Source organism: Diceros bicornis, chromosome 28 (genome assembly GCF_020826845.1).
Source record: "Diceros bicornis minor isolate mBicDic1 chromosome 28, mDicBic1.mat.cur, whole genome shotgun sequence".
Taxonomy (NCBI): Eukaryota; Metazoa; Chordata; class Mammalia; order Perissodactyla; family Rhinocerotidae; genus Diceros; species Diceros bicornis.
This window is the reverse complement of record NC_080767.1, coordinates 20,826,788-20,849,889: the sequence shown is the minus strand read 5'-3', so window position 1 is coordinate 20,849,889 and position 23,102 is coordinate 20,826,788. Positions and strand designations below refer to the sequence as shown.

Below are 23,102 nucleotides of genomic sequence, written 5' to 3'. Positions count from 1 at the left end.
AATTGTTCCAGAAGAGATGGTGAGTCAGTGACAGGGGTTGGGGATGTGAGAAACCTATTTTTGTTCATAAAGTGAAGTACTTTAGAAACTTGGAAAAGGGCTTAACAGACATCAAGATGACTTGAATTTCAGAGAACTGGTAATAGGACTAAACTCTCCAATTTGAGGCCACAGCCTTCACTTGAGAAAATATTCAAAGGAAAGAGACCATTTCCCTGAGAAATGCAAAGGAATTAAAAAAGAGATATGGTTTTGGTTGAGTATTATGGTCCCTCTGCAAAAGCACAAAAATTTCCTTACTTTCCCATGTACCACTACAGTTTATATTCTGATTCACTGATCAATTTATCTATTTTACAATTAGTACTGCATCATTTAAAATTCCTGTAGCTGAAAATGTTTTTATATTTAGGAAGGCAAATCCCTCCTCATTATTCTTATTTTTCAAAGTTGTTTTCTAATTCCTAACTTTTATAGTAAAGCTCCCAGTGTTTAACTAATTAAGTATATTAGATATTTGCTCCTAAAAAATTTTCTTAACTATGTTAAATATGTTTTCTATGTCTCTTAATTGTAAAGGATATTGAATTTTATCAAGTGTAAGTCAACTATACATTTGATCGTCTTTTTTCCTGTTCACATCACAAGTCACATTTGCAGAATCTCCATGCTGACCCACCTTGCATTCCTACTGCTACTTTTCAATTTCTGTCTCCGGCTCTTCACTGTCTTTTTGACCTTTAAAAATAAGGTCAACAGTGGTGCTGGCAGTCTTCTCATGGTACTATCTTACTAGATGATGTTTTCATCATCCTCTGTGAATCTGGTTAGCAGACATATACGCCCTAATGCTTCCCTAATTCTCTCTCAGTAAATCGCATCACCATCTCCCCAGCTACTAAAAACCAAATCCCAGAATTAGATTTCTAACTGTTTTTTAGGATTCGGGAATCTTTATACAAATACAGTGCTCAAGGGCTAGACAGTTGTGTGCCAGGCATCTTCTTGATCTGTAATTCTTCTTTAATCACTGAATGCAGACTATGGGAGGGTAAAAACCTTGCCCAGCACTGTGTCTTCAGTACCTCTAACAAAGCCTGACACACAGAAGGCATTTAATAAATACTGAACAAATATCAAATGATTACATACTGAATAAACAAACTCAAATGAGTTCTCATGAATTCTTTGATTTGAAATATGCTATCCACCTGTTCTGTCCCCCTGTCAGCTCAACCTTAGCACTGTGTGTCTTCCCTGCCCCACCACCTCCCGCCCAACCTGACAAGAACACAGGCCACTCCTGCCCATTCACATATGGGAGTGCATGAAGCACAGCAGCAGCTCAGAGAAGAGGAGGGGCTGCCAGCAATCTAAGTAGAATATTCACTGGCTAAAAATCCTTCTACGAAAAAAACTGCATCACGTTTAATTGCAATTACACATTACTGAAAAGCCTGCTACAATCTTTTGTCTAGCTCACTGAAGAAGGCCAAGTGAAGACGGCTGTATAATATATAATTTACAACAAAATCAGAGAGTAAAGCCACAGGCCTGTGAATTAAATAAGAGTATGTGAATATGTGAGTGTCTGTACATTAGGTGGTAAACTTTTCAAAACTGTGCCCCACTCCACTCCAACTCAGCCAGGAGCTACTTCACTTTGAGGCAGCAGATATTGCCCTGGGTGCAGAGGGTAACAGGGAGAGACCAACGGCTGCGTCTCCCTTGGAAGTACGGGGGCAGAAACCGATAGGCAGCTTGGGTCTACTCAAGGGAGGTATGAGACGTCATGGAGTATTCCGAACTTCCTTGGCTCCCAAGAGGCACCTAGAGGAGTCAGAGGGTGAAAACCATGATCACCCACTCTGTGTGGTGCAATATCTCAGTCTTATTTGTTCCTTAACTGTCTCACTTGCCTGACCTCTACTCAAGGGATCTCAGGAGTGTCTATGGTGACTAAAACTAAAAGTGAGTTCACTCACTTTTAATGAGATATTCCCTCAAAATGCTGCCTGGAGGTGAGCTCTAAGGTAGATGGCTCTGTACCAGCAACCAGACCTGCCACCTCCAAACCAGGCCTTGCTACTCCAATTTTTGGGACAATCTTCTGCTCTTTTTGGAGAAACTCATCCACTAATTTTTCCAGGGGGTGGGGGGCAGGGAGACCACCTTTCCTTGGCTTGTGTTAGGTGCTCAGCACTAATGAGCTTTCTGGATAATCTGATCCCATCCTCTTCCCTTCTTCAAGGGTTTGTTTTTTTTGTTTTTTCCCCCAGCTTTTCTGAAGTCTTCTTGCTTTCCAGGGTTTCTAAAGATTTTAATATAGTTGGCATTTCACTTAACTTTAAGAGATGAGTAGAACCTTTGGCTCAGTTGACTAAGAGTCAACGCCTAACTGGAGGGCCACTGAAACAGTGGTTCCCAAATCAGGCTGTGCACTGAAATCACCTGTAAAATATATGACCTGTTTCTTAGCTCAACTCTAGAGATTCTGATTCATCGGGCTTGGGAATCTGTTTTTATGCGGTGTTTGGTGACTGTCTTGTAGCCAATATAAGAATCTTCATTTGAGAACCATGGTTCTACACGATTTTTAATGATGGATAAACTATAATTAACCAAACCTTTACTTTCAGACATTTTGATTACTTTGATTCCAATTATTCACAAATGTAAGTGCTACAATGAACATCCTTTTATACTAACCTTTTAATATACCTCTATGTCATTTTGATGAATGCCTCGACACAGAATCAAAAGCAGAGATTTCCTGAATTCTTTTGGTCAAATTGCGTTCAAGGCAGGGTCTACCACAGACTGCTCCCAAAGGCAATACATGATTGTGTCTATTTTCCTTATCTCTCTGCCTAGATATGATAGTATTATTTTTTTTTAAATCTTTGCTAATTTTAGAGGTGAAATTACATCTTATTGCTGAGTTATTTTATAATTGTAAAAATGCTTACTCATTCAATAAGTATTTCCTGAACACTTATCAAACCTTGTGAATAACGTGAGCAAAAACAAACCTAATTCTTACTCTCGGTTCTGTAGAAAGTGTCATTAATTCAATAATCAAACAAATAAATCTGATAAATGGTACTTATTATCACTGAGATAAGTGGTACCATCAGATCTTACAAAGCAGAGACTTAACCTATTTAGAAATGTCAGAGAAAGCTCCCCTGAGAATTCAAGTTAACAATAAAGATAACACACACTGACATAGCTCTTACTATGTGCCAGGCTCTATTCCAAGCACATCAGATCTATTAACGTATTGGCCTTTAAGAGGAGGTACTATTATTATCTCCATTTTACAGATGAGAAAACTGAGTCAGACAGTTTAAGAAACTTGTCCAATGTCACATACTTAGTAAATGAAGGAGTCAGGATTTAACCCAAGGTAGTCTGCCTGAGTCAGTGTTACCACTACATTATGCCACCTCTTGGGTGATATTGCTCAACCCTGTGTCCACACTAGGCTGTGTGCTCCCCTCCCCTTGCCACCAGAAAGGAACAACGTGCTACACTGCTCCAGAGGAATGGCATGCAAGCTCTATACCAACCTGGAGCTCCTGCGAGTTACCAAAGAATATTAAAGACAGACAGCTTCTCCCTCTCGCTTTCAGAGCTGCAGGCATTGCTCCAGAGTACCTGACTAAGGTGCTGGAGAAAGAAAGAGGAGGATTTTCCTTGTTTTTAAATTAGTAGTCCCAAACTTATCCATGTTGGTGATTTCTTGGTAATCTCCTCTACATCGTAACATATTTGACCATTAAGCTCCACTGTTTCATGAGGATGGGGTGGGGGGGGGGGGGATCTATTGATTTCTGATTTTTCTGATCTCAAGCTAAAAGTGATTGCCTCTTGTAATGACCTGCCTGACACAGGCCTGGTTCCCAGAGGCTAGCGATCTATTTTTATGCTTGCATGTACATTAGGCCTGTAAACACTACGGATGGATTACTTTGAACACAGAGTAAGCAGACTGCATTAGAAACAAGGGAACCGTAAAGGCTTAAAACCAAAGATCCTTAATCCTCTGTCAGTCTGCCAAAGTTTTGGAAAGTTTAAAGTATGACAACTTAAAGAAGCACATTCCAGGGATTTCTGGGAGGAACATTCACTCATTTCGGTCCCTGAATGAGTGAGTGAGCAAAATTCTGTAACAGAATGTTGAGCAACACTCTCTACTCCCACAAATACAGTACAGGAGTCCTCGTTATCCAGATGCTCGTTAACCATGACCCTATAATTATGAGACTATAGAGAAAAGCAAAAGCTGTCATACACAAAAATATTCATCAATGCACTGACCAGTCTCCACTCAAACTCCTCCTCTAAATACTAGTGTCTACTTCTGGGAACCTGTTTCTGCCACTCTCCGATTTTTGAATGCTGCAAACACATGACCACATAAGTGAAGGATGAATGTAAACTGAAACTACAAACTTGTCCAAAAATGCAGGATTCGAATGGGTTGCTGGAAAATGCTAGACAACTGCTTTAATCATATGCAAAGCCATTTAACAAATTAATGTCTGGAAGACTCAGATCAGTTAGCAAATGTGAAGAGTCCTCAAAGATGATACAATAGATACTTCAAAAAAGAATGAATTAAACCTCTAAGAACTAAGAGAAGCCCCTGGGAAGTGAGGAAGCCAAGGAATATTCCTGCAAAAATATCCCTGTTCCTGACCTGGCTGAGTGAAATGAAATTAGTGAAGGATATTGCACTAGTCCCTTATGTAATTTTGTCAGAAAAACTATGCCCCCAAATGAGCATTCAAGCCACCTCTTGCTCATTCTAAGGATTAGCACAGAACTTCGATTATATAAACTCTTTTATTAAGATTTTTTAAAAACTATTAATAATTTTCAGTTTTTCAAGTTGAAGCCTGTGCAGTATCAGCTTTAAAAAGGAATGAAATTCTAATACATGCTACATAGATGAACCTTGGTGAATCTTAATGTCTTCTGCTAAGTGAATTAGCCAGACACAAAAGGATAAATACTGTATGACTCCTCTTATATGAGTTACCTGGAAAAGTCAAATTCAAAGAGACAGAAAGTTGAACAGTGGTAACCTGGGGTTAGGGGAGAGTGGAATGGGGAATTATTATTTAATGTGTACATTACATTTTTAATTTGGGATGATGAAAAAGTTCTGGAGATAGTAGTGATGGTTACACAACAATGTGCAACATGAATGTATTTAATGCCACTGAACTGTATACTTAAAAAAGGTTGAAATAGTAAATTTTACGTTATGTATATTTTACAATTAAAAAAAATTTTCATAGTAAAGCAGGAATAAAATGTAATTTCCTTAACCTTAAAAAAAAAGGCTATGCAGTAAAGGGTTAATTCAGCAAGCTAGGGTTGCTCAAACTCTGCACGTTCAAAGAAAGGAAGACTAGCCCTTGACCAGCTCCTGGGAGATAACCTCTAAATTCATGGAATATCTTGCCTGATAAGAGTGAGGCCTGGGCCACACTGCATCAGTTTGACCAGGGTCGGGGGAGGGAGATGTTGGAGACTGAGTAGCTAAGGTCAGTCGCACAGGGTTACATGCTTATGTGACTGACTCTCAATAAAAATCCTGCACACCAAGGCTCGGGAGAGCTTCCCCGGTTTTGTCACATATCGTTGCTGGGAGAAGTAAGTGTTTCCTCACGTGACCCCACTGGACGGACACACCTGGAATATTATGCTCGGTTTCTCCTGGACATTACCCACCTGCCTTTTCCCTTTGTTGCTTTTAATCTATATTCTTTCACTGTAATAAAGTATAACCACGAGTATAACAGCTTTCTGAGTTCTGTGAGTCCTTCTAGCAAATCACCAAGCCTGGGAATGGTCTTGGGGACCCCCAAGACAAAGCCCCAATCAAGGCCCCCCACTAGCTACTATAAAATTTTTGTCCCTCCTTTAAGTGGGTTCACTTTAAATGCCCTTTCAGTGCCAGTTATCCTCTGTTAACAAGGATCTCCCTTACATAGCCTCATCAGTGATCCTTAGTAGATGGGTAACCACGAGTTCAGACTTGCTAGAATGATTGTTCTCAGCCACAGTGCTCTACCATGGGTGTCTACTGAAAAACTCAGATTTGTTACTAGTTACAAAGCACCAGAGTGTTTCAACTGTTTACTCATCAGTGGATTTACATTAGTGTGGATTTAAGGTTTTGCCTACGGTAACATCACTCTCTATCAAATAGCCAAAGAGAAGATGTCTCAATTTTTCAACATGACTTTTGAGGCCTCTAAATCCGGACCCTGCCAGCAAAGCTTACCACTCAAACCTATTTCCTTCCCATTCAAAAGCTGAGCATATTAAACTCATTCTAGTTCTCCAAACCATGGTACCTTAACTCCAGATCTTTACAAATACTGCCATTTTTTTGCCTGACTACACGCATTCCTACTCCATCTTTACAACTTGATTTAGAGCAAGGTTTCTCACTCTTCAGCACCACTGACATTCTGGGCTGGATAATTCTTTGTTGTGGGGGATTGTCCTGTGCATAGGATATTCTGCAGAATTCCTAGCCTCGACCCAATTGATGCCAGTAGCAAACTCTCCCCCTCAAGTTATAACAACCAAAAATGTCTCTAGACATTGTCAAATGCTTCCCTCTACCTCACCTCCATTTGAGAACCACTGATGTAGAGTCATTTCTTCAACACCCCTTCCCAAGGCTCTATTAGGTGATACTCCATTTGCTCCCCTAGGGCCCTATGTTACCCTACCTAAACGTCCACCTCGACTAGAGTGTTAACTCCTTCAGCACAGGCTAACGGTTTTATTAATCATTATACTCTCACGTCCTAGCCCAGTGCCTGGCACATAATGAGGCCTTAACAAATACTGTGGACTGACTGGACAGGATAAGGATAAGCAGAACAATGTTGGAAATACAGAGGGAAAACAATGTTGAGTAAGTGCAAGAAGGTGGGAAGTTTAGGGTATACAGAGAACAGCAAACACTTTCAGTTGGTTGCGAATAGAGTAGGTTAGAGACGGTAGCAAGACATGAGTTAAGAAAAATAGGTTAGAAGAGCATGCCAAGTTACAAACGCAAAGCTAAAGAGCCTGAACTTTACTGAGAAGGAGAAATCAGGGGACTGAAACAGATGATATTTGTTATACGCTCTTCCACATACACCATTCAGAGTTTATATATCATCCTGGCAAAACTGAGGCAGCGCATCCTCTGGTGTTTCTTTGATCAACTGCTGTCCTGTACAGCAGTCCTCAGCATGGTGAAAGCCAATGTGTGGGAATGTATAAGTTGTAGAGTTTGGCACGCACTTAAGGAAATTAATTATTTCCACAAACTTGACTCTCTTAGAGTGGTTGAATAGATCACAAACATCCAACTTTAAGTGTGCTGAACTGAGATTCAACAGCTGTGGGCTTAAAATCCCTTCACCAATCTTGATTCATTTATTTATTTACTCAACACCAATAACTGATCATCTATACTCTTCCAAGCACTGTGCTCAGTGTCAGAGATGCAGCATTAAATGAGGCAGAGTGATCCCTATTCCCACTGAGTTTAAAAGTCTAGCTGGAGATGCCTACAATTAAACAAGCAATTATAAATCAGTGTGGCATGAGTTATAGTAAGGAAGTAATTAGAACTTTGAGTTCTTCATCAGTAAAATAAAGAGGCTGAATAGTGGTCTCTCAGATCTGACATTCACTTCAAGTTTAATAGTATAGAAAATTTTTTAAACTTTACAAGTTGCTAAACATTTTCCTCCATTTTATCATAAAAAAGCCCACGGAGAAGAAAAGGGCTAAAAAACGAATCTAATATACTGTGGAACTATGAAAAGAAGGATTTTAGTGCACAAAGACTGGGTACGCAGAGGAAAAGAGGACATCTTTATTCAGACAGTAGAGACACAGACAACGGTTCACATCTCCCTCCTTTAACTAGTTAATGGGCAAAATAGCAACACAAACATCACGGGGAAAATGTAAATATTGTAGGAAAATCTATGTTCTCATGACTTGGTATTTCAGCTGAAAATTCTTACAAATATTATGATAATCATCCATAACAAGTATTTTCATGAAAGATAATTCATATATTCATTAAAAAAAATAAAGATTAAGCATCTTCCATGTACAATAAATTGTGCTAGATGCTATAGCATAGTAAATATAAATCAGACATGGGTACTGCCCTGAAAAAGCTCACAGTTTAGTGGTAAAGTTCATGAAGGAGTTAAGCATTTTACAGAATTCCTCGCACAAACATCAGAAAATTAATACCACATAGAAAACATCATATAAACAAGGTGTTAACAAGATCTGGCCCACTCAGCATCAATTTACATTTAATGGTTAATTTTTTGCTCAGATATGTATGTGAAGTAGATGGCTACTTCTGAGTACCCACAGAAGGTTAAGAGATTCTAATGATATTTGGGCTTGTTTTTCCAAAAGATGAGCCTACAATGTGTTTTTTATAAATGGGTTGAGAAACGTGGGTTGTTGCTGCCAGGAAGCCACTGGGTGAGCAGCATTCAAGCTGACCAGAGCTTCAATCTGCTGAGGTGGACAAAGGCCAGGAAGAATGCTTGGTGTATGAGATCTCAGGGTAGCAAACTGCGAGAAGCCTCAGAAAATACAAAGGTGAAGAAAGAAATTCACAAAGCAAGCCATGTGACGTCCCAGTTTCCCTGCATTTTGAGTTAAGCTCTATCATTTTGCAGATGGTAACTGGACTAAACTCCTCAGCCCCAAACTACTACCGAATTAACAAAAGAAAACAGTAACTTCAGAGTATTATCAGCTCCAAGTTTGAAAAAATATTAACTTAGCCTATAGCAAAAGAAAGAAATGTGCCTCCTAGGTACACCCTAGAGGTGTTTGTAATCTAATACAAGTGGCTCCCGGTTGTTAATGTCACTATGAATGTTAAAGGAGAAGGTATGGTAAGCACCTAATACAGTATCGGGCACTTCACTAAGAAAAGATCCAGATCCCTCAGGGGCCTGCAAAGCCCATTGTGAATCGACCCCATTCAAACTTCTCCATCCCACATCTAAATTAAAATCCATTAATAAATATTAGATGACAGTCCCTTTAATTATACTCATATTTAATTATTTTGTATTTTGTTCCTAAAACTTCCTTTTTAACCAGTGTATTTGTCTCAAAGCAAAGCAGATGTGCTGCTTAATTACCTATTAGGTATTTAATACACAATAACTGATAATATTTTCATCAAAAAAGACTTTGAGAAATGAGTGTATGTGTCCACAAAAAGCACAAGAATATAAATAGTAGTCTTATTCCTAACAGCCCAAAACTGAGAACAACCCCAAATCAGGAGAATGGATTAAAAATTTTTTGTATATTCATACAACAGACAGCAATAAAAAAGAACATACTACCAATAAGCACAACTATAATGAATAAGCTTCAGAACTATTATGCTCAGTGAAGGAAGCCAGACACATCAGAATATATATTGTATATTCCATGTATATGAATTTCAAGAACAGGCAAAACAACAGTGATAGGAGTCAGAACGGTGGTGTCAAGGGTGAGTAGTGACTAGGAGGGAGCACAAGAAAACTTTCTAGGGTGAGGGAAGTGTTCTACATTTTATCATGGTGATGTTTATATGTGTGTATACATATGTAAGAATTTACCAGTTATATACTTTTAAGATTCGTGCATTTTACTGTATGCAAATTATACCTCAATTTAAAAAAAGGACTCAAGGGACAGGGACAGTAAATGGAGTCTGGTTTCAAATGCAGGTAGTCCAACCCTAGAAACCACTCCTCATTGCTAAACTATACAGTCTCATGAATGTGAACCCAAGGGAGATAACAGGAACTTGAAACAACAATGTCTGCCTACAGTCACTGCCTGGCATACTGAGTCTCACTTACCTGAGTACTTTGCTCCTGGGATGTCATGCAGTAGCTCGAAGCTCTCCCTTAAAACAGGTACCATCGGGGCTGGCCTGGCAGCACAAGCGGTTAAGTGCGCGCACTCCGCTGTGGCGGCCCGGGGTTCCCTGGTTCAGATCCCAGGCGCGCACCAACACACCGCTTGGCAAGCCACGCTGTGGCGGTGTCCGATATAAAGTGGAGGAAGATGGGCATGGATGTTAGCCCAGGGCCAGTCTTCCTCACCAAAAAGAGGAGGATTGGCAGATGTTAGCTCAGGGTCGATCTTCCTCACAAAAATAAATAAATAAATAAATAAATAAATAAATAAATAAATAAATAAATAAATAAATAAATAAATCAGGTACCATCATTTCTTTAGAGTCATTAATCGGTCTTATCTGAGTACTGAAGGTAGCCCAGCTGTTTTCAATATCCTCTCTTTCTTGTCTTGGTTTTCCCAGAGTAGATGCTGTAATAAATAATGGTTCATCTCATGTTGAGAGAGGGGGCTCTAAATTAATTTGCCAAAAACTATTCACTAAAAGCCAATTTATAGATTAATTCACTGAATATACCAAATTTATATTTTTTCACTTTTTGAAGATTTCAGTGAAATTGTAATATTCGGTTCATAGCAGCATTTTAAGAAGTATTTATACTGTAAAGAGCAAAGAGTTGTAGAGTGCTTTAGTTTTCTTATGAATATATTCTTCATGAATATATTCAATAAATGTGAGTATATTCTTCATAATGATTATATTCGTGACTATATATCCTCCTTATGAATATACTCATGAATATAGTCTTCTTTGCCCTATTCGGAAAACGTTTTAGTGCAGTTTAAAATTAATAAATATTAATATATTCATGAATATTTTCATAAGTTTATATTCATATTCATGAGCTATGTTTTTCACCATATTGGGGCATTTTTGAACCTGGTTTAAAATTTAATGAATATCAATATATTCATTAAGACTATATTCATACTTTCATCAGCATATATTCATATTCATGACCTGTACTCTTGACCATATTGAGAAATTCTGAGCTCAGTTTAAAATTTAATGACTATCAATAGATTTATTAAGAATATATTCATAGGAATACAATCATAGTCATTGTATATATTCAAGTAGAGTATATTCACAAGGCAACTAACCCATCCAATAATTTTAACCTTTGGCAAAATGAACATCCCTTAAAATAGTGCTAAGAAGGATATATTTGGGGGTTTTTTGGTGAATTGGCATACTTCCTTCTAGAAGGGCTTTTATCCCGAAGCACACATCAGTCTCAGGATTTATGCAGTGAACTCATTTGAGCATGCACCAGTGGTGTCCCAGTATGTCTCAGATCTCACAGGCTCTGTAACATCTGTTTTTCTTGTTTTACTTTTAACACATTGATTTGAAATATACATATAGGACTAAGAGTTTTTCCGTCTGGATGTAAGAACTTCTGGCAGTCCCATCAGCTGATTATTACCCTCTACCTTCAGGCATCACTTCTGTTCTACCATTTAGAATTGTTTTTCACCAGATTTTTTTTCCATTTAATTCTCTGATTTGACTCCTGTTTCACTTAAGTACTTTACCATTAGAAGAAAACATCCTTAACCCAATAAATAATATTTATCAAAAAACATAAAACCTTAAAATTGGAACAAGAGATTGCCATTAAAAATTTGAAATAAGGATGCCTACTCATCATTACCATTCAAAACTGTTCTAAATGTGCTGGACTGTACAAGAAGGCAAGATGATAGACAAAAATATTGGAAAAGAATTACAAAACCAGCATTATGTCCAGATGATATGCCTGTCTACCTAGAAAGAGCAGTAAAATTTTTTAATGAAATTATTTATTTATATGTTACATGAAATTCCAAATAACTTAGGAATTTAATTTAAACAAAAACCAAAAGGACTAGAAAAATAATTTCATAATTTTGTAATGTTTAAGACATTTGTCTCTTTATTTAAGTGTGATTGTAAAATTTCATTAAGTAAATATTACAATAGTGTGATCATAGAAAACATTCTAGTGGAGCTTTTTTCACAATTTTTTACTATTACCAAATATAGATAAAAGTTGACAGACTAGTAAAATGATCACCCATATAAACCCCTCAGAGTCAACTACTGTTATATACTGAAACATTATACTGCAAATTTTAAATATTTTGTTTTCTTCTAATACCTAATCATCGTAAAATATTCAGATAATACAGCAAAAGCCACAACATGGATGGACTTTGAAAACATTATTTTAAGTGAAATAATCACGTCATAAAGGACCACACATTCCATTTATATGAAATGGGTAGACTAGACAAATCTATAGAGACAGAATATAGATTAGTGGTCGTTTACAATTGGGAGTAGGTTTGGGGGGAAATAGGGAGTAAATGCTAATGGATACCAGGTTTCTTTTTAGGGTGACAAAAATGTTCTCAAATTGATTGTGGGGATTAGGTTGCACAACTCTGTAAATATACTAAAAATCACTGAATTGTACAGTTTAAATAGGTGTATTTATCATACGTGAAATATATCTTACAGTTATTATTAAAAACAGTTATATCAGTTGACTGTAATGGAGTTCCCCAAGGTACGTTTGAATAAAAAAAGCAAGATGCAGAAAAATGTGCATATGATTTCATTTTTTGTAAAACAACGACAAAAGTGCATATATGAATATGTGTGTATGTAATTATATGAGCACAGAATAAATACGGAAGGATAGATACTAGATTACATGGGTTACCCACAAACGGAGTGCTAAAGTGGGAGAGGGTAATTAGGGGGGAAGGAAGTAGTAGCAATGCAATATAGGGACTATTTAGACAAACTGCACTTAAAAAGAAACCCATGATATATCGTGTCTGCAACTTACTTTCAAATGGTTCAGTGAGAAAGTGGTTCAGTAAGAAAGCGTGTATGTGTCTAAGTACATAATTTTATATATATATACATGTATACACACACAAAGATGGACAGATAAAGCAAAGATGACCGAATGTTAACAATAGTTTTTATTATATGATACATATAATAAATTTCTCAATTCTGAAACAGTTTTGTGAACTGACAGCCAAATTTTGTTGCAATAATTTTTAAGGGCTACTTTGAGGGTCATTAATAAGAAAAGAGGCGTTAGGGCCAGCCCCCTGGCTTAGTGGTTAAGTGCGTGCGCTCCGCTGCTGGCGGCCCGGGTTCGGATCCCGGGCGCGCACTGACACACCGCTTCTCCGGCCATGCTGAGGCCGTGTCCCACATACAGCAACTGGAAGGATGTGCAGCTATGACATACAACTATCTACTGGGGCTTTGGGGGGGAAAAAAATAAATAAATAAAATCTTTAAAAAAAAAAAAAGAAAAGAGGCGTTAAAGTTTTGCACAGTTCTTGATTATCATTTTAGTGTACTGATAAATCCCATTGTGAGGAATTCATGGGCATTCTACTGAAAGGTACACTTGCTTATCAAGGCCCAGCGCAAGCTTACACCATGCACAGCGACACACTAGCTGACTGGAGGAACAAATCCCACTACCACCACCAAATGGGACTACTAGAATGCAGACCCAGTTTTTGATGCTGTGATCCTAACTCCAGAGCTGGGCTACCAAATGCTGTGGTAATCCCACCACTGTTTTATATACACATCAGAATGTTCTATTAAAACAGACTACCCACCAGGAGGCAACTGGGAAAACGATCACTCCAGTCTCTATTCTCTTGGATATTATGATAATTCCCAGTGACAGAAAGAACAAGAGGTTGGGCACTGGCCACTAGGGACAAGGGTTATATCAGAAAAAAAGGAATTTTCTTCTGGCTTAAGGACAAAAACATAACTCTTTGAATGTATCTCTAAATATATAAATTATATTATATAAATTAGAAAGAAAAGTATGGTTTCCTTAAAAGAAAAAGGCTTTACAAAAAGAAAATAAATGATTTAAAACGCATCTGCCTTTAATTGTGGTATCTTTGCAAATTTTTTGAAGACTGGAACATATCTTTTGTAAACTATAATCTTCTATCTATGACCCATCCTGAGGACACCCAGAGACATCAGCCTGCAAAAGCTACTCTGCAACTTCCAAGCCTCAATTCACCTCCCCCTCACCACCAGAAGCTAAAAGAATTAAAAGCAGCTAGATCATGCTAGGTATTTTTAATCCAAAGAGGCTCCCCAAGGTATCTATTGAGGCCATCAGCGTCGTATGAGAGGAACGTGAAGCTGTCCCTCGCCATGTGGTCTGTCAGCAGCCGTGGCAGCAGCAGAGCCCAGGCTCTGCCTCCAGGGGCTTTAGGGCCCTCAGTCTCCAACTCCGCTCCAGCTGAGCAGACATTAATGAAGTCATGGTTTCCACACATCAACACTGAGTGTGAATCTTTATACTTTGATCTATTTGTGTGTATAATTGAAGTAAAAATCCACCTGATGTACATTTTTTTAAGTGAAATAAGATACATTTTGAAAATTGTAAACTATAAAGTGTAATTATTATAAAAATAAGAACGGGCTCACCAAACCATTAGTGGAAAAAACCAACCTGAGTTAAGGAACCTTTTTTAAAAGGCTTTTATTTTTGTTTGTTTTTTGGTGAGGAAGGGCCAATCCTCCTCTTTTTGCTGAGGAAGATTGGCCCTGGGCTAACATCCGTGCCCATCTTCCTCAAGTTATATGTGGGACACCTGCCACAGCATGGCTTGGTAAGCGGTGCATAGGTCCGTGTCTGGGATCTGAACCTGCGAGCCCTGGGCCACTGAAGTGGACTGGGCAAACTTAACCACTACACCACTGGGCCAGCCCCTGAAAGGCCTTTTAACTCTCAGTATCTAGAATGAAACAAATTAGTACCCAATAGAAATCCCCGCAGATTATGCTTGTTCGTTAATTTTAAAAAATGCTCTCACTTCTTCATTAAACAAGTAATACATGCCAATTTTTTTAAACTGGAAAATCACAGAAAAGGTGTGTCACACTACCTTAATAGACACTCATTGTTAACATTTTGGTATTTCCCTTCTAGTCTTTTATTTGTACTTGGGGTCAGTTAGTTTCCTTTTAACAAAGTTGTAACCAAACTAAATATTACTATCTACATCTGTTATCGTAAGCATTTCCCATATTGTACAATCATTTACTATATGTTATTCCATAAGCTGTAACTTATAATAAGCCGAACATTTAACATATAACGGAATTACTGACAGTTCCACAACAGTTTCTGAAATAGTTAGAGATAAACATATGAAGAATTCAGGCTTCTGAAAACTAAACTTAATTTCTGGCAAGCATGACTGGTAATTATAACCAAAAGCCAAATATTATGGAGTCCTTTTTTAGACTAAGCAATCTTACCACTCAGCATATATAATCACTCAAACACTTCCAGCATAATGATATCTGTTCAGCTACTGGCAACCATAAATGTCCCTGAAAGCCAAAGAAATATAAAAATTCTCTAATATGATTTGGAAAGCGGAAGTTATATCTGAACAAACTGAAAGTATAAAACTGGTCATAAACCCAATATTTACTCTGAGAAAATTCATACTCATACATATTTTCACCTTTAGGAAGTAGCTATATAAATCATCACAAGAAATAAAACCAATCAATATTGAAAAATTTTTATCTACCTAATAGTCTGAGTTCATATAAGCACATCAAGTTATTTTCAAATTCAATAAGAAAGCGAGGGGAAATTATTTAAATTTTCAAAAATAGATACTTGAGTACCCTTATAGTGCCAGAAAATAAGGAAGCGTTCAAAAAACAAACCAATGGGAGTATGCCAAAGGCACAGAGGAGCCAACTCAAAGAGCTCCCAATGGCCAAAGCTAGAACAATTTGAGCAATAAAATAAAGCAGTATGGTATTACAAACCAAAGCATAAAATAAATATCCATGAGTCCATACTGATTTAAATAAATGACTGACTAAATAAACGGGAGAGAACAAACTAATCTACTGTACAGAAGAATTCCAAAATGTAAATACTGCCTCCTCAAGAAGGTAGATCATAACCTTCTATCCTTGAAGTGTGGGCTGCACATAGTCACTTCCTTCCAAGAAGTCAAGTATGGTGGTGTGGGGAGAGGGGAGGACTTTACAGTGTAAAAACCTGACAAACACGACCTCAGCCAAGTGATCAAGGCATCAACAGTGATAATTCATGTTGACAGCATGTACCACTGATATGAGGTGATGAGAATGGCACTTTACTTCTGTGGTCTTCCTCCCAAGAACCCATAATGAGAAAAATATCAGACAAACCCAAACTGAGGGACATTCTCCATTCCGCACAATACACCAGTACTCCTTAAAACTGTCAAGGGCATTCAAAACAAAGCAAGCCTGAAAAACCGCTACAGCCCAGAGGAGCCTAAGAGGGCATGATGACTAAATGTAATACGGTATCATGGTTAGGATCTTCGACAGAAAAAGGACCTTAGGGGGCCCGCCCCGTCGCTTAGCGGTTAAGTGCGCGCACTCCGCTACTGGCGGCCCGGGTTCGGATCCCGGGCGCGCACCGACGCACCACTTCTCCGGCCACGCTGAGGCCGTGTCCCACATACAGCAACTACAAGGATGTGCAACTATGACATACAACTATCTACTGGGGCTTTGGGGAAAAAAAGGAGGAGGATTGGCAATAGATGTTAGCTCAGAGCCAGTCTTCCTCAGCAAAAAGAGGAGGATTAGCATGGATGTTAGCGCAGGGCTGATGTTCCTCACAAAAAAATAAATAAATACAAGGACGTTAGGTAAAAAACTAAGGAAATCTGAATGAAGTATGGACTTTACTTACCAGTAATGTATCAATATTGGTTCATTAATTGTAACAAATGTACCATATTAACGTAAGATGTTAATAATAGGGGAAACTGGATATGGAGTACATGGGACCTATCTGAACTATCTTTGCAACTTTTCTGTAAATCTAAAACTACTCTACTGGGCCGGCCCCGTGGCTTAGCAGTTAAGTGCTCGTGCTCCGCTGCTGGCGCCCCGGGTTCAGATCCCGGGCACGCACCGACGCACCGCTTGTCCGGCCATGCTGAGGCCACATCCCACATACAGCAACTAGAAGGATGTGCAACTATGACATACAACTATCTACTGGGGCTTTGGGGGGGGGGGGATAAATAAATAAAATCTTTAAAAATAAATAAATAAATAAAACTACTCTAGAAATATATATATACACACACATATCATTCATACATATACGAATGATAGAAATGGATATATAAGTACAGATAGATCAGACACATCTAAGTGCCAAGAGAGCAGGGACTTTGTTCTGTGACGCTACTCTATACTCCATTGTTAGAAAACCTCCTGGCACTCGATGAACATTTTTAGAATGAATAAATGAACATGTATGTGTTGTGACACTGCTTTTATTTCTATAATTCCATCTAAAGGAAAAGTATCACCTAATACTGGCCAAGAAATCAGCTAACATTCATTAACGGATCCATTCAACAAACTTTTTTTGTGTGTGTGAGGACGATCAGCTCTGAGCTAACATCCACGCCAATCAACTTCTTTTTTGCTGAGGAAGACTGGCCCTGAGCTAACATCCATGTCGATCTTCCTCCACTTTATGTGGGGACACCGCCACAGCATGGCCTGACAAGCAGTGCGTCAGTGTGTGCCCGGGATCTGAACCCGGGCCACCGCAGCGGAACAGGTGCACTTAACTGCTAGTCCAACAAACATTTAATCTAAAAACTATGCTGGAGGGCCAGCCCGGTGGCGTGGTGGTTAAGGCTCACATGCTGCACTTCAGTGGCCCGGGGTTCGCAGGTTTGGATCCCCGGTGCAGACCTGGGCAACGTTTATCAAGCCATGCTGTGGCCGGCATCCCACATATAAAGTAGAGGAAGATGGGCATAGATGTTAGCTCAGAGCTAATCTTCCTCACCAAAAAAATAAATAAATAAAATAAAAACTATGCTGGATGTTGAGGATTCAAAAACAAACAAAACATATGAAATTCACAGTCTAATTGTGAGAAGAAAGTCGAGGGCCTGGCTGATACATAGATGATAATGACAGAAAATGATTAAGTGTAAGGTACTTGCTTTGGGTATCATGGGAATACCCAGGGGCACCAAATCATGCATGAGGTAGTAAGTGGCAAAGGATTCATAAGTAAAGAAAGTCAAGCAGGCCCCCAAACAACTGATATGTGGGGAGACAGAAAATAATTCTGTCTAGGGGGCACTAAGTACAAAGCAAAGGATATTGATGGATGGTGCTTGGAAGGCAAGAAGGCACCAGACTGTCAAGAGGTCTAGGGAGTCCCTGGAGGGTTTTAAGGAGGGCGGTGGCATGATAAGATGGGTGACTTCAACAGATCGCATCTCTCTGGAGACAAAGTAGGGCAGGGTAGGCAGAGAGACCAGTATGAAGTTGTGGGAGCAGATCAGGAAAAGATGGCAAACTGCAGCAGTGAGGAACGGAGAGAGTTCAGAACTATGTAGGAGGTAATACGGGCAGATTTGGCAATTACTGAGTATGGACGACCATGCCTCTTACCCCATTTCTCCATTTCACCCCTTACCCTCTTCAAATCATTCCCCCCACAACAGACACAATTATCTTTTTAAAACATAAAGCAGATCATCTTACCCCCTACCCCACCCCCACTTAAAACCTTCCAATGGCTTCCCATTACATACTCCAAAACTAAACTCCTTAATGTGGTCTCCAAAAGGCAACATAATCGAGTTCCTGCTTTCTTCTCCAACTTCATCCTGTGCTACCCTCCTCCAGCTATAACACTTTTCTTTCAATTCCTTAAAAATATCAAGGTCCTTCTTATTTTAGAGCCATTGTTTATGCCTGAAATGTTCTTACTCCTATTTGTTCCATAGATCTCAACTTAAATGTTACTTCCCAAGAAGCCCACTACCAATTACTCTCCATCACAGCACCCTGCTTGTTTCTTTCTTTGCACTTAAGATAGTGCAAAGATACCCGCACTTTGCAGGTACAGTTATTCCTTGTTATCTGCAGCAGTTATGTTCTGTAAAGTCACTTTGAACACTGAATTAGTGAATAGTGAACCACTGCTCCTAGAGGACTACAGGGCTAGGTTCCTGTGAGCCTCTGATCGTAAAATTTTCAACAAGTGGTCAACTCATAACCTTGTTTTATCAGTGTTTCTGTTTAAAGATACCTATTCAATATACCGTATACTGTTGATTCATTAACATTGAACCCACGGCCAACAGCACTATAACTCATGCCTGAATAAAACTTATCGAACAAGTATTGTCTCCATAAGGCACATCACAGCTTTCTTGTGCTCAGGAACACTAGACAGCACTTTAGCAGTATATTTGGGGGCCATTTTAAACAGTGAAATCACCAACAAAAAACACAAAAATGCAAAAAACATACCACTAAATAGACCAGGAAAAGGACAGTTGTTTACAGTATGAGAGATACAACCAGAAGGCAGAGCATTGCCTTGTTCAACCTCAGCTGGGAACATCAACTCATATTTTTCACCACTCTGTACATGGCTGCAAATCAGCACTGCAAGCACTGATTTCAGGGTTACAAATTAATTTTAGCAAATAGCTGACTTCAAAAATATGGAATCCACGAATAATGAGGACTGACTATATTTGATTATCATTATTTGCTTTATAATCTATAAACCCAGAAGGATAGGGCAGGGGCCAGGATCGTCTGTCCTCTTAGCATATGGCACACAGTAGGCATTCAATAAATACTTGAGAATAAATAAATGTATGAAACGTCCCAACAGGTAGATGTAAATATATATATATATACACACACCTCATTATATATATATAAACCTCAAGGTCAATCAGCAGAGAAGCTCATGCTAAATAATCAGAGATGAAGTAAATGCTGGAAAAGAATTCAAACAAGGTGCTATGATAAAGAACTACAGGGTAGACCTAATTAGGATGGTCAGGGATGGTGCTTCTGAAAAAGTGATTCTTAAGTTGAGAACTGAGAAACGCAAAGGAGCAACTTATGTGAAGCGGAGTGGGGAAAAAATTCCAGGCAAAGAGAACATTAAGTGTAAAGATGCTGAAGTAGGAAAGTGTCTTAATGCCTAGACAATACTATCTGTTTAAAAGTTGAGATGAAAAGGTTGGTACATAAACATGTTAGTGCCTGAAGGAGTTCATCATAAACACTTCCCGGGGGCCGGCCCCGTGGCTTGGCGGTTAAGTGCGCGCACTCCGCTGCTGGCGGCCCAGGTTCGGATCCCGGGTGCCCACCGATGCACCAATTCTCCGGCCATGCTGAGGCCACATCCCACATACAGCAACTAGAAGGATGTGCAGCTGTGGCATACAACTATCTACTGGTGCTTTGGGTGAAAAATAAATAAATAAAATTATTTAAAAAATAAAATAAAATAAAAAAATAAACACCTCCCGGGCTTACAGAAGCAGTAACTTCAAGGTGTTTAGCACCTCCCAGAGATGTACAAAGGCGATTCTTTTCTTTAAGCCCTGTAGAACAACTTAGATAAATATGGACACCACGACCCCAGATAGTCAATGATTAGGATGGCATTGGGAGAATTCATCGATGGGGATACATAAGAATAAAAACTTAAAAGGAGCTTTGCAACTTCTCCCACTCCCAAGGTCCCTAATAACAGCTCCTGAATCCCTTTGTCCTATTCCTTCTTTTCTGTGCTCACCAAGATTCAGTAATTTGGGGGTCTATTTGTTCCTATTTTGGTTATGCAATGTAATAAGTTTACAAAATAGCAACAATAATCAAGGGCACAATGTGGCTTTTCTCATTCAGACGAAGTAAAACTGTGGAATTCTACGGGGACTAGAAAATTACATAAAAAAGAAATATACAATAAATTCCCCTTCATATAATAGGTACTAGGCAAAATTACTTTTATATATGAATAATTGCAGCAATAACACCAATAAAGCAGGAGTAATGGCATCATTAGGAACAGCCAAATAATTCAGGCAATGAACAGACCACCGATGGTCCCCAGAATCAGTCTACCTCCCCATTACTGTGAACATACCATTATGAATAAATGAAAACCACAGGAAATGCTCATTTTCTCAAGATTTGTATGCTTATAAGGAGGTCAACTGCTGTGGATTCCAGGAGAGAATGTATTTCTAGTGTTTATGGTCCTGAGAGGATGGGCAATAGGTGACTGATGGGAAACGAGAGCAAAGCCGAAAAGGAACTGTGTCAAATGTCAACTCATAAGCAGCACAGTAAAATGTTCTCTGATTATTCAGTACACAGAACACCTACACAAATACCTTTACTGATGAAATCATCTCTGACACACCAGTTAAAGAGTCAACATGTATTGAGCCTTATATACAATGTTTTGTAATCCTCCACGGAGAAAATTATGGGGAAATAAAACACATAGCAAGTCTCTTCAAGGAGACTGAGGTCCAAAGACGGTAAATCAATTGGTTTAACATAGAAATGAGGATTTTGTCATAAAAACAATACTATGCATAGAGTAATTAGGTTCTCAGGCCACCCACAAAAATCTCATTTAGCCCACTCTGCTGACCAGAAGTATGAAACTAATATTGCCTCATAACACAGACAACTAGAATTTTTGTTATTACTTCTCTGAGAAAATGCAATCCTAGTTTACCATAGATGGCAAGCCCTGACTCCTTTGGAGGCAGCCCTACCCAGCAACAATCCTAAGGTGCCAGGGCAGCACCAGGGTCATTAAAGACTTACTAATCCTCTTCTACCGTGGCTATTTAAACTTAAACTTAAAAATAATTAAAATTAAATATAATTAAAATTTCAGTTCCTTACTAGCCACATTCCAAGTGCTCAACAGCCACATGTGGCTAATAGCTATTGTACTGAACAGTGCAGAAAGAGAACATTTCCATCACTGCACAAAGTTCTACTGGACAGCACTGCTCTATATCTTTATGAAGGGAAGTTTCTCACTTTTCTATAGCATCATAAAAGAAAACAGCTCTCTGTGGATGGATGGTGGTGATGGTAGCACAATGTGAATATACTTAATGCCAGTGAACTGTACACTTAAAAAATGGTTAAGATTGTAAGTTTTATGTTATATATATTTTACCACAATTAAAAAAAAGCAGCTCTCTCAGTTACACTCTCTCCTTATATTCCAAGGTGTAGCACAAATTGCAAAAGGTCACAAAACTGGACCCCCTTCAAATGCGGAGCACACCAAAGCCAAGAGTTTGTAAGTGGTTTTGAGCATACAAAAAAGAGCCGATTACTGCAGTCCAGTTCTACTGCCCATGCTTTGTTCTGAGTTGTCACATATCCTTGGTTGGGTCTTGGATCCATCCACATTTTATTTCAACAGCATTGTAACTAGACCCTTTTCAAATCTCCCCCCTCAACACAATTCTCTCCTTCAGAGCTATGTTAATCCTTCAGCACTAACATCAGTACCACCGGTGTCATCTCGTTAGCTTTGGATACACAGAAATATGGATAGGAAATGATCGATTAATGCTGAAAAAGAGCTCAAATCAACAGGAGAAATCAGTTGGGGTGGAGGGACGCACCCCAAAAAAAAAAACTCACTCTTTAGAAATTCAACTTAGAAGGGGTAAATTGGTTTGCTAGAATAAGAGCAGCAAAAGCCTTGTGTGTATGTATGTATGTACGTGTGTTGGGGGAGGGGAGACAATGGCTCCAAAGTTAAGACTAGCGTGAAATCTCTGTAATGCAATCTGCAATTGTGCTTTATCACCTACCAACATCAGTGCTCCCTTAGTTATGAAATCTTACTCAAGGATCCCGCCTTAACTCTCTTAGAGGGTTTGCATATTATGTACAATCCCCACTTGGGGCATATTTGATGTACGCAATGACTTCCAGGAACACAACTCTCCCCACGCCTATCCGCCCATGAGAATAAAAGCAAAGCCATCTGCAACAGAGCCAATTTTATCACCGTATGTGCATCTTGGGTTTTGTTTTAGCATTTTCTTTCATATACAGAGAAATACTAACAACTTCATCAACAATGCTTAGGTCATACACACTGAGTTTTCTGTGGTTCTGCTAAACAATCCACACTGACTTTCCTAATCTCACCAGTCAGTAGTCTGTAAACATGGATCAACCGGCCTTTGAAAGA

At 38.8% G+C, this 23,102-nt stretch overlaps 1 protein-coding gene across 6 annotated transcripts in view; it reads right to left on the bottom strand.

The window, feature by feature from the left end:
* KIAA1958 (KIAA1958 ortholog) overlaps positions 1-23,102 on the bottom strand; it is a 309,540-nt gene that overhangs the window by 95,545 nt on the left and 190,893 nt on the right. For 2 of the 6 annotated variants that reach the window (XM_058523785.1, XM_058523784.1), the window contains exon 1: positions 9,927-10,218. The exons of 2 other annotated variants lie outside the window; for them this stretch is intronic. The gene's annotated coding sequence lies outside the window, so the exon portion shown is untranslated. Of the gene's footprint in view, positions 1-9,926; positions 10,219-23,102 lie in introns of those variants that run through there. 2 more of the 6 variants (XM_058523783.1, XM_058523782.1) reach the window with 1 other exon arrangement.